Source organism: Monodelphis domestica, chromosome 1, assembly GCF_027887165.1.
Source record: "Monodelphis domestica isolate mMonDom1 chromosome 1, mMonDom1.pri, whole genome shotgun sequence".
Taxonomy (NCBI): Eukaryota; Metazoa; Chordata; class Mammalia; order Didelphimorphia; family Didelphidae; genus Monodelphis; species Monodelphis domestica.
Window position 1 is genome coordinate 680,676,754 of NC_077227.1, and position 13,533 is coordinate 680,690,286.

Here is a 13,533-nt window from a genome sequence, read left to right on the forward strand (position 1 = left end):
GACCCTTACCCTCTTCCACCTCCTCCCAAGAGGCAAAATTGATTACTCTTACCAGAGACCTCAGCCCAGTCCAGGGTAAAGGACTGAATATTTACAGATTCCAAATATGCTTTTCATGACCTACATCCTCATGGGTCCATCTGAAGGGAAAAAGGTCTCCTTACTTCTAAAAACTCCCTGATCTTACATGAACCAGAGATCCTCTTTCTATGAACCCATGAAAGATCTCAAATTACCCTTTAGGAACTACAGTGCATAAGATGATGACCACAGAACCTTCATTCTTTCTCTTCGTTCTTATGTGGCTAGTCTTCATTCTCCTCACTGTCGTCCAGGGCTCCTGACTTCTCTCCTGGGGACTTTCTCTCTCTATGTCTCTGACTCTGTCTCTCTGTCTCTTTCTCTCTCTTCCCACCCCCCCTTTCTCTCTAATCATGTCTCTTGAACCCCAATGGCTTCTCCCCTGCTTCTATATAACTGTTCTACCTGTTCTTGTGACCTCTTCCTCTCATCCTTTGCTCCTGACTGGGGCAGCCTCAGTGTCAACTACCTAGGATACCTCTTTCACAGTCCTTCTTAATGTTCACTACTGCCCTGTGTAAAATTAGAATCTGTTACCCTAAAAACTGATTCCCAGCAAAAGTATGATCCTCAGCAAAAACTACAATTCCCATAACCCCACTAATTTCCTGTCCTTACATGCTGATGTAGACTGGATATAAATTAGGTGGAGTTCCCTGTATCTCTCTCTTTTCCTTCCTATTGGCAGCTTTGGTGGAGCAGACATTTGGAGCAGGTAGAAAAACTTAGTCACATGGTTCTATTTTGTCAGATAATAAACTTTAAAAATATAATTCTTGAAGTATTGGATATTAATTTAATTCTTACGCCTACTGGCAGCCACAATAAATGCATCCCATTGAATACCTGGGACATTACTCTATGCAATTCTATTTGAGGTTTTCCCTTGGCCTTTCAAATGGGTCTGGCAATGAGACCAAGAACCTTCATACCTCTACCTTCAATTCTACCACAAATCCATGAATGAGTTTATTGTTTTCCCAGAACTTGATCAGGTCCAATTATTCAGGGGGGAAATATCTTCTCTTTCCCTCTCTTTCTCTACTTGACCTTCTAAGTGGCCTGTTTTTCCTATGTGGATCACATCTCTATCATACCTTGCCCCTTTTCTGGGCAGGTTCCTGTACTCTCACATATGGTCTGCCAGTGATGATCACTCTTGATGGTACTACCCTGTTACCTTTGATCTCTTATTCCATTCACCCCATTTCACCAATCAGAAGGGTTCTGCCTCTTTTGCTGCTGCTCTTTTCTCTGGCCACCTCTGGGGCATGAGGCACTGTGGTTGCTGAGACTGTTATGTCCTTCTTATAGTTTGCAGAACTTTCCTCCCAGTTGGCAAGAGTCATTGACAATCTGGTTAGAGGCCTTAAACTCCAACATCAGTCCCAAAAAAGATGCCTGACCTTGATGCCTTTAAGGCATCTCAGGATGGTACTTGAACCCTCCTAGGAGAAGACTGTTGTTTCTGTGGCAACTAGTTAGGATAAGTACAATTGATCATCACCATTGTTGAGGAGATGTTTCATGATCTATCTTCTTCCAACTCCTGAATGTTCTGGGCTTTGACTGTCCTAAACCTTACCCTTATCTCTCCCTTGTGATATTATTTCTAGGTGTCATTTGTAGCCCTTGTTTTTTTTAACATCTTTGTTAAGTTTATTTCTTCTAGACTCCAGAAATTCCATCTACAGCTTCTTGAATTATTCCCCCTTAACACAAAACATTATTTAATGAGGCTGCACTGACTTTCAGGATGGCAGGAGATAGGAGTCCCATGACACTGCCCAATATCAGCAGGAAGTAGCTAGACTGACTAAACACAGCCCCTTACCTTTCTTTTCCCCTGCCATAAAAGAAAAGAAGAGGGAATGATATATTTGTCTCTTTCATGCCTAGCAGCCATTAGAAACTGAGCATGTAGAAGGGGGCAACCACATCTTGTTTTTCTAGATGTTCTTCATTATTTTTTGTCACCCGGACTGTGAGACTGTGACCTAGGTCCCTAGAGAAGATGATCTAAAAGGATCCTGTTTTTCTAACTGGTCAAAGAACTCACTGACCCATTTACTTGAATTTGGGTATACTGATACCACCAAAAAAGCTTTCCCAAAGTTGTCTGCAGAAGTCTAGACCCTCCTTGGTGCTAAATTTTGTGATAATAAAGTTTCCCTTTGATACTAAAAAAAAAAAGCCCCTATGAATTTTTCACATTTGAACCTAAACGTCTAAGAACTTCACCAAGACAGGTACGATTGCCACAAAAAGCACAACAGGTAGCTGTGGTGGTGCAGCAACAGGTGTCCTTGCCAGACTCACTAAAGCCTGGCCTCCCTCTAGCAGCTGCCCTGTGTTCACAGTGGGTATCATCTGTCTCAGACTCTATCTCTTCCTGGTAGGCACTGCCCCCAGAGTCACTAGGACCTCAAGGTCCAGTCACAACTGCCTTATATGGATTGTCAGCTACATCTGGGGGTGTCCTCTACCTCAAATGTACCCCCATTCTCCTCCACATCCATAACAAGGAACCATCACCCAGTGAACCCATGACCCACAATGAAGAGATCTCAAACTCAGACCTTTAAAGCAAATTTGTCCCTCTTGAGGAGGACTAGAGAAAAAACTTAACCACAGAGATGTGGGTTATTTATTGGAACTCTACCAACTGATATTACACATGAGGACTTTAAAGATTATTTGCTAAAAATTAAAACCTAGCAAAGTCTTTATCAACAAGGACAAAGGATTTTGATTCCCAAAACTGTAATCTAGAGCCCTGATAGAAATTGCAAAAGCAGACCTTGATGACATACCTCAGGATTAGGCAAAAACTTTGTGTTACTTTTGCCTCATATGCTGGGTGCCCTCTCTGCAAAATCTTTCACCCTACATTTTTTCAATGAATTGCTGGAAGAAGCATTTGGTCAATTTGGACCTAAAGAAAAGGCAATTGTAATTGTGGAGAACTGTGGAAAATACAAAGGGAAAGTCATGGGCAAATTCATTTCAAAGCCAGCTGCAAGAAAAACAATTGAACAAATGCAGTGAAGAAATGTTTTTGTTGATAATTCATCATCATGATAATTCATCAATGTAGAACCACTTGATCAAGTAGATGATTAAGATGGTCTCATGAAAAGCTTGCATAGAAGAATCCAATGCATCAAATGGAGAGAGTGAACCTTTCATGTTTTGCTCAATATGGCACCTTTGAGTTTGAATACTCCTAGAGATGGAATATCAGCAAAGAGAATAGTTTGAAAAAATCTTGAAAGATGAAAAAGACAAACTGGAAAGTGAAATGGAAAATGCCTATCATGAGCATTAGGCAAATCTTTTTTTTTTACTCAAGGATCTTATGAGGGATTAGGAAGATCTGAGAAGAATGTAAGAACTTTACAATTAAGAAATACAGAAGTGGGACTTCCGGTTAAGATGGCGGCTTAGAGAAAGCTAAAGTTCAGATCTCCGGAAAACCCTTCCCGACCGATCTCAAACTATAAGCTCCTAAGGCGCCGAAATTCAAAACGATCAACAGCACAGACCCTGGGAACCCTCCTCCTGGACCTGGACCCGGTTCAAAAGGTACGGCTCCCCTCAAAAGCCAGAACCCGAGATCACTTGGACCTCAGGGGTAGGAGCGCAGAGTCCAAGGCTCCCGGAAGCCGCAGCCCGGCTGGGCTCAGAGAGCAGGGTCCTCGGAACAACAACCCTCAGGGCCTTCTACCCGAGAGCTGGTCGAAACAACAGCAACCCTCAGGGCTGGCAAGACAGCCTCACGGGCTGGATCCTGCTATCCAAGTCTCAGTGAAAGTCCTTGCCCTTGGAGCTTGGGTTAGCTGCAGCCCATCCCCCGCAGGCCGACGAAACAGCCTCACCGCCAGCGATTCCGGAAAGCAACGTGGTCCGACCCTTCCATTCCAGTTCCAGTGAGGCATATTCAGTTTCACCCAGGGAAAGCTCATAGAACCATCTTCCCAGGACTAAAGCCTCTGAACACCAGACAGAGACAAGAAAAGCTAATCCTCCACATTCAGAAATGGCAAACTCCACAGAATCACAGAAGCCCCAAAATACCAAGAAAAATAAGAAGAAAGGGGCGACTTTGGACACATTCTATGGAGCCAAAATACAAAATACAGAGCAGATAGAAGATAATATAAAAGAAAATGCTCCAAAACCTTCCAAAGGAAATGGAAACTCTCCACAAACCTATGAAGAATTTGAATCACAAATGATCAAAAAGATGGAAGCCTTCTGGGAGGAAAAGTTGGAAATAATGCAAAAGAAATTCACGCATCTACAAAACCGGTATGATGAAACTGAAAAGGAAAACCAGGCTTTAAAGGCCAGAATCAGGCAGCTGGAAGACAAAGATCGTGTAAAAGAGCAAGAATTAATAAAGCAAAGCCAAAATACCAAGAAATTAGAAGAGAACATAAAATATCTCACCGACAAGGTGATAGATCTGGAAAATAGAGGGAGAAGGGATAATTTAAGAATAATTGGACTCCCAGAAAAGCCAGAAATAAACACCAAACTGGACATGGTGATACAAGATATAATCAAAGAAAATTGCCCAGAGATTCTAGAACAAGGGGGCAATACAGCCACTGACAGAGCTCACAGAACACCTTCTACACTAAACCCCCAAAAGACAACTCCCAGGAATGTAATTGCCAAATTCCAAAGCTATCAAACAAAAGAAAAAATCTTACAGGAAGCCAGAAAAAGACAATTTAGATATAAAGGAATGCCAATCAGGGTCACACAAGACCTTGCAAGTTCTACTCTGAATGATCGTAAGGCATGGAACATGATCTTCAGAAAGGCAAGAGAGCTGGGTCTCCAACCAAGAATCAGCTACCCAGCAAAACTGACTATATACTTCCAGGGGAAAGTATGGGCATTCAACAAAATAGAAGACTTCCAACTTTTTGCAAAGAAAAGACCAGAGCTCTGTGGAAAGTTTGATACCGAAAATCAAAGAGCAAGGAATACCTGAAAAGGTAAATATTAAGGAAAGGGGAAAATGTTATCTTCTTCTTTTACTCAAACTCTCTTCTATAAGGACTACATTTATATCAACCTATGTATACTAATATGTGGGGAAAATGTAATGTATAAATAGGGGGTAAAGAAAGACCAAATAGAATAATCATTCTCACACAAAGATTCACATGGGAAGGGGAGGGGAAGAAAACTCCTACAAGAAGGAGAGGAAGAGAGGGGGGGTTACTTAAACCTCAATCTCAGGGAAATCAACTCTGAGAGGGAAAAACATCCAGATCCATTGGGATCTTGAATTCTATCTTACCCAACAAGGGTAAGGAGAAGGGAAAACCAAGGGGGGGAGGGGGAGAGGGAGAACAAAAAGGGAGGGAAAGAGAGGGGGGAGGGGGAGGGAACAAAAAGGGAGGGACTAAAAAGGGAAACATCAAGGGAGGGGACAAGGGGGACTGTTTCAAAGTAAATCACTGGACTAAAAGGTAGAGCCGAAGAAGAAAAGGTTAGAATTAGGGAAGGCAATCAAAATGCCAGGGAGTCCACAAATGACAATCATAACTTTGAACGTGAATGGGATGAACTCACCCATAAAACGTAGACGAATAGCAGAATGGATTAGAATCCAAAACCCTACCATATGTTGTCTTCAAGAAACACACATGAGGCGGGTTGACACCCACAAGGTCAGAATTAAAGGATGGAGTAAGACCTTCTGGGCCTCAACTGATAGAAAGAAGGCAGGAGTGGTAATCATGATATCTGATAATGCCAATGCAAAAATAGACCTGATCAAAAGGGATAGGGAAGGTAATTATATTTTGTTAAAAGGGACTATAGACAATGAGGAAATATCATTAATCAATATGTATGCACCAAATAATATAGCACCCAAATTTCTAATGGAGAAACTAGGAGAATTGAAGGAAGAAATAGACAATAAAACCATACTAGTGGGAGACTTAAACCAACCATTATCAAATTTAGATAAATCAAATCAAAAAATAAAAAAGAAAGAGGTAAAAGAAGTGAATGAAATCTTAGAAAAATTAGAATTAATAGACATATGGAGAAAAATAAATAGGGATAAAAAGGAATACACCTTCTTCTCAGCACCACATGGCACATTCACAAAAATTGACCATACATTAGGTCACAGAAACATAGCACACAAATGCAAAAAAGCAGAAATAATGAATGCAGCCTTCTCAGATCACAAGGCAATAAAAATAATGATTAGTAATGGTACATGGAAAACCAAATCTAAAACCAATTGGAAATTAAACAATATGATACTCCAAAACCATTTAGCTAAAGAAGAAATCATAGAAACAATTAATAATTTCATCAAGGAAAATGACAATGGCGAAACATCCTTTCAAACCTTTTGGGATGCAGCCAAAGCGGTAATCAGAGGCAAATTCATATCCCTGAAAGCTCATATTAACAAACAAGGGAGAGCAGAGATCAATCAATTGGAAATGCAATTGAAAAAACTCGAAAGCGATCAAATTAAAAACCCCCAGCAGAAAACCAAATTAGAAATCCTAAAAATTAAGGGAGAAATTAATAAAATCGAAAGTGATAGAACTATTGATTTAATAAATAAGACAAGAAGCTGGTACTTTGAAAAAACAAACAAAATAGACAAAGTACTGGTCAATCTAATTAAAAAAAGGAAGGAAGAAAAGCAAATTCACAGCATTAAAGATGAAAAGGGGGACAGCACCTCCAATGAGGAGGAAATTAAGGCAATCATTAGAAATTACTTTGCCCAATTATATGGCAATAAATACACCAATTTAGGAGAAATGGATGAATATATACAAAAATACAAACTGCCTAGACTAACAGAAGAGGAAATAGAATTCTTAAATAATCCCATATCAGAAATTGAAATCCATCAAGCCATCAAAGAACTTCCTAAGAAAAAATCCCCAGGGCCTGATGGATTCACCTGTGAATTCTATCAAACATTCAGAGAACAGTTAACCCCAATACTATACAAACTATTTGACATAATAAGCAAAGAGGGAGTTCTACCAAACTCCTTTTACGACACAAACATGGTACTGATTCCAAAACCAGGCAGGTCAAAAACAGAGAAAGAAAACTATAGACCAATCTCCCTAATGAATATAGATGCAAAAATTTTAAATAGGATACTAGCAAAAAGACTCCAGCAAGTGATCAGAAGGATCATTCACCATGATCAAGTAGGATTCATACCAGGGATGCAGGGCTGGTTCAACATTAGGAAAACCATCCACATAATTGACCACATCAACAAGCAAACTAGCAAGAACCACATGATTATCTCAATAGATGCAGAAAAAGCCTTTGATAAAATACAACATCCATTCCTATTAAAAACACTAGAAAGCATAGGAATAGAAGGGTCATTCCTAAAAATAATAAACAGTATATATCTAAAACCAACAGCTAATATCATCTGCAATGGGGATGAACTAGATGCATTCCCAATAAGATCAGGAGTGAAACAAGGATGCCCATTATCACCTCTACTATTTGACATTGTACTAGAAACACTAGCAGTAGCAATTAGAGAAGATAAAGAAATTGAAGGCATCAGAATAGGCAAGGAGGAGACCAAGTTATCACTCTTTGCGGATGACATGATGGTCTACTTAAAGAATCCTAGAGATTCAACCATAAAGCTAATTGAAATAATCAACAACTTTAGCAAAGTTGCAGGATACAAAATAAACCCACATAAATCATCAGCTTTTCTATATATCTCCAACACAGCTCAGCAGCAAGAACTAGAAAGAGAAATCCCATTCAAAATCACCTTAGACAAAATAAAATACCTAGGAATCTATCTCCCAAGACAAACACAGGAACTATATGAACACAACTACAAAACACTCGCCACACAACTAAAACTAGACTTGAACAATTGGAAAAACATTAACTGCTCATGGATAGGACGAGCCAATATAATAAAAATGACCATCCTACCCAAACTTATTTATCTATTTAGTGCCATACCCATTGAACTACCAAAATACTTCTTCACTGATTTAGAAAAAACCATAACAAAGTTCATTTGGAAGAACAAAAGATCAAGGATATCCAGGGAAATAATGAAAAAAAACACATATGATGGGGGCCTTGCAGTCCCAGACCTCAAACTATATTACAAAGCAGCAGTCATCAAAACAATTTGGTACTGGCTAAGAAACAGAAAGGAAGATCAGTGGAATAGACTGGGGGAAAACGACCTCAGCAAGACAGTATACGATAAACCCAAAGATCCCAGCTTTTGGGACAAAAATCCACTATTCGATAAAAACTGCTGGGAAAATTGGAAGACAGTGTGGGAGAGACTAGGAATAGATCAACACCTCACACCCTACACCAAGATAAATTCAAAATGGGTGAGTGACTTAAACATAAAGAAGGAAACCATAAGTAAATTGGGTAAACACAGAATAGTATTCATGTCAGACCTTTGGGAGGGGAAAGGCTTTAAAACCAAGCAAGATATAGAAAGAATCACAAAATGTAAAATAAATAATTTTGACTACATCAAACTAAAAAGCTTTTGTACAAACAAAACCAATATAACTAAAATCAGAAGGGAAACAACAAATTGGGAAAAAATCTTCATAGAAACCTCTGACAAAGGTTTAATTACTCATATTTATAATGAGCTAAATCAATTGTACAAAAAATCAAGCCATTCTCCAATTGATAAATGGGCAAGGGAAATAGATAGGCAGTTCTCAGATAAAGAAATCAAAACTATTAACAAGCACATTAAGAAGTGTTCTACATCTCTTATAATCAGAGAGATGCAAATCAAAACAACTCTGAGGTATCACCTCACACCTAGCAGATTGGCTAACATAACAGCAAAGGAAAGTAATGAATGCTGGAGGGGATGTGGCAAAGTAGGGACATTAATTCATTGCTGGTGGAGTTGTGAACTGATCCAACCATTCTGGAGGGCAATTTGGAACTATGCCCAAAGGGCGACAAAAGAATATCTACCCTTTGACCCAGCCATAGCACTGCTGGGTCTGTACCCCAAAGAGATAATGGACACAAAGACTTGTACAAAAATATTCATAGCTGCGCTCTTTGTGGTGGCCCAAAACTGGAAAACGAGGGGATGCCCATCAATTGGGGAATGGCTGAACAAACTGTGGTATATGTTGGTGATGGAATACTATTGTGCTCAAAGGAATAATAAAGTGGAGAAGTTCCATGGAGACTGGAACAACCTCCAGGAAGTGATGCAGAGCGAGAGGAGCAGAACCAGGAGAACATTGTACACAGAGACTAATACACTGTGGTATAATCGAACGTAATGGACTTCTCCATTAGGGGCGGTGTAATGTCCCTGAACAACTTTCAGGGATCCAGGAGAAAAAAAAACACCATTCATAAGCAAAGGATAAACTATGGGAGTGGAAACACTGAGAAAAAGCAACTGCCTGAATACAGAGGTTGAGGGGACATGACAGAGGATAGACTTTAAATGAACACTCTAATGCAAATACTATCAACAAAGCAATGGGTTCAAATCAAGAAAACATCTAATGCCCAGTGGACTTACGCGTCGGCTATGGGGGGTGGGGGGGAGGAAAAGAAAATGATCTATGTCTTTAACGAATAATGCTTGGAAATGATCAAATAAAATATATTTAAAAAAAATATTCATAGCTGCGCTCTTTGTGGTGGCCCAAAACTGGAAAATCCGAGGGGATGCCCATCAATTGGGGAATGGCTGAACAAACTGTGGTATATGTTGGTGATGGAATACTATTGTGCTAAAAGGAATAATAAAGTGGAGAAGTTCCATGGAGTCTGGAACAACCTCCAGGAAGTGATGCAGAGCGAGAGGAGCAGAACCAGGAGAACATTGTACACAGAGACTAATACATTGTTGTATAATCGAACGTAATGGACTTCTCCATTAGTGGCGGTGTAATGTCCCTGAACAACTTGCAGGGATCCAGGAGAAAAAAACACCATTCATAAGCAAAGGATAAACTATGGGAGTGGAAACACCGAGAAAAAGCAACTGCCTGAATATCTAATGCAAATACTATCAACAAAGTAATGGGTTCAAATCAAGAAAACATCTAATGCCCAGTGGACTTACGCGTCGGCTATGGGGGGGTGGGGGGGGAGGAAAAGAAAATGATCTATGTCTTTAACGAATAATGCTTGGAAATGATCAAATAAAATATATTTTAAAAAAAATTCTGAACTTAACAAACACCAATTTAAATGGACACAGATCAACAGAAGATGATTGGATATTAAACTGAAATATCTGTTAAAAAAAAAAGAAATACAGAAGTGGAGAAAATGAACATTAAAATGAGTAGATCCAAGAAAATATTATGCACAGCTGCAATTATGGAAGCTGGAAGAATGAATTGTGAATGTTACTTCCAGAAAGTAAACTGAAAGATGAAAATATGGAAGACTTAATTTATATGAACATGTGGGTTTCCCAGATGATACCTTCTGTAATGCAGTGAGGGTAGGGAAGAATTAGGACATTTATGGGCCAGATTTATTATATAGACATTAAAAATGTAAGCTAAAGATATGAGACATTTTGAAAAATTTGAAATAAAAAAGAAAAAGAAACACAAGAAGTAAAGAAATGCCATTAAGGCAAGAGGAAGAGTGAGTAGAAGAGAAAATTAAATGATGATTCACCCAATATAAGATGGAAGAGCAAAGGAGATATCAGAGAGAAGAAAGTTATCAGATCAATTACATGGATTCATGTTGTTAAATTTAATTGTGGTTGCATTCTGAATATTTAATTAGGTGGTTGCCAGGGATTTAATTTCTAAATCCCAAAATGAATTACTAAAGTAAATGGAATTTATGGTAGTTTATTTATAATATTTACAATAGGAGGAAGATATTAAGAAATGAGAGAGAGAGAGAAAACACTCTGGCTCCTTCTGATATCAATTAGAATTTCTAAGCCCCAACCAGAGGAAGAGAAATGCAGGGTCATCAAGTCAGCCTTTCACTCACCTACAGTGACAACCTAAATGGAAAGAAGTCTGTGTGTCTGTCTTCTGGTCGCTCCTCAAAGACCAACACTGAGTCAGAGATACTTCTCCAACTCGAAACTCAAATTGAAATATGAATCTAATTGAATATCTTCTTCTGACCTTTTGTCCTCTTTTTAAAGCTCTTTTTCTCTTTTGTCATCTCCCCTAAATTTTACATCTACCAATCACAGCAAACACAGCAAACACTTTTCTCCAGGACTGCCCACTCTTTAGTTCACACCTTTGGTTAGATTATATCTTTTTGGGTTACATAACACCTTTTTTTGGTTAGTTCACCTTTTGTATTTATTTAACACCTTTTTGTAGTTAAAATGAGTACATCTACTTCAAATACTGAGTTATCATCTTTTGGGGATTAAAATAAAAAAAATAGATTGTGGATTACAATCCAATCTTCCCAATAAAGAAAGAGCTAAGTATCTTCATTGTTACAATCAGGAGATAGCTAAATCCAGTCTTCACAATGTGAACAAGTGATAAGAATGGGAGGTATAGTATCAATGATCATGGGAGGTCCCTATGGTTCAGGGAAGCCAGAAGAAATTTCCACCCATATATGGTGGTGTCATTGGTTTTGAGGCCAGCCTTGTAATTCTACAAACAACCCTTAGTGGTTCCATGATGGGAAGTCCCATCATAAAAGTGATTAGTGTAAGCTGAAAACAGTGCTCATCCATTGAGTTTTGCAATACAATACAAACACATATACAATGAGTCATGGTAACCCACCCAACAAATTAAATAGGATCAAGGAAGAGAGCAGTGTTTTGGAAATACACAGACCAATGAAGAAAAGCCAGAATTATTGAAGAAATTTATTTTTAATCATAAAAAGTTCAAATTCATAAAAATACAACAAACAAAAAGAATAGTTGGAGCAGCTAGGTGGTAGGAGTGGGTAGTGTTAGACCTGATATCAAGGTTCAACTCTGAGCTCAAATCTTACCTTAGATACTTAATAGCTCTGCAACCCTGGGCAATTCACTTAACCCTTGTTTGCTTCAGTTTTTTCATCTGCAAAACTTGGTAAATAATAATGCTAATATCCCAGAGTGATTGTAAGGATCAAATGAGAAAACAATTATAAAGTGCTTAGTACAGTGCCTGGCACAGATGAAGTTCTATATACATATTGGGCATTATTATTAGCTATTATAATACCCAGGAGTACTTGACTCAATTAAGAATAACCTCATTTTGGAGTATGCCAATACTAATTTAAGGACTTATAATTATGAGGTTATTTTTAAATAATGTTTTATGGTGTTTCTTCTCTCCTAATTATCATTTTGCCCACGGACTATTCTGTACCTGTTTAGGTTTATTTCTTTCCCCTTCGGGTCCTCAATCATATATGATCTAGCTATACCAGATCTCAAACTAAAATAAAGTAGTAACCTTGGTAATCTGCTCCTGATTAAGAAATATAGTGGTGGATCAATGGAATACATTAATCATTCATTACAGATGGTCAATGACCATGGTACCCTAGTGTCTGACAAATCCAAAGATCCAAGCTTTTGGAAAAAGTACTCATTATTTAACAAAAACTACTAGGAAAATTGGAAAATGGTATGGCGGAATTTAGGCATAGGTTAACACCTTATACCATATACCAAAATAAAGTCAAATTGATACATGATTAAGAAATAAAGATGATACCTCATTAGGGAACAAAAAATCTTTACCTGGTAGTCCTATGGATAAGGAAAGAATTTAGGTCAAAACAAGACATAGATCATATTATTGGATATAAAATAGAGAACTTAGACTACATTAAATTAAAAAGTTTCTGTACAAACAAAAGTTGAACCAAGATTAGAAGGCAAACAATAATCTGAGGAAAAAAAAATATTTAAAGCAAGTGTCTCTGACAAAGGCTTCATTTCTTAAAAGAGACCCAAGTCAAATACATAAAAATACAAAAAATTCCCCAATTGAAAAAACTGAATTGACAACTTTCAGATGAAGAAATTAGTCATATGAAATAATACTCCATATCACTATTAGAAAAATGCAAATTAAAACAACTCTGAAGTATCACTTTATAACCAATGAACTGGCTAATGTAACAACAACAACAAAAAAAGGAAAATGATAAATGTTGGAAGGGATGTGGAAAAGATTGGGACACTAATGCTAGTGGAGATTTGAACTTATACAATGAATCTGGAGAGCAGTCTGGAACCAAGTTGAAAGGATCATCAAACTTTGAACCATCAATGCTGCTACTCTCTGAATCCCAAAGACATTAAAGATAGGGAAAAAGAACCTACCTGTGCACAAATATTTTTATTTTCTCTTTTATAGTGGGAAAGAGTTGTAAATTGAGGGGATATCCATCAATTAGGAAATGGCTGAACAAGTTTTGCTT

At 38.1% G+C, this 13,533-nt stretch overlaps 1 pseudogene; it reads left to right on the top strand.

Annotated features, from left to right (window-relative positions):
• The first annotated feature begins 2,637 nt into the window (after positions 1 to 2,637).
• LOC130457397 (splicing factor, proline- and glutamine-rich-like) lies at positions 2,638 to 10,759 on the top strand (annotated as a pseudogene).
• Positions 10,760 to 13,533: the final 2,774 nt, after the last annotated feature.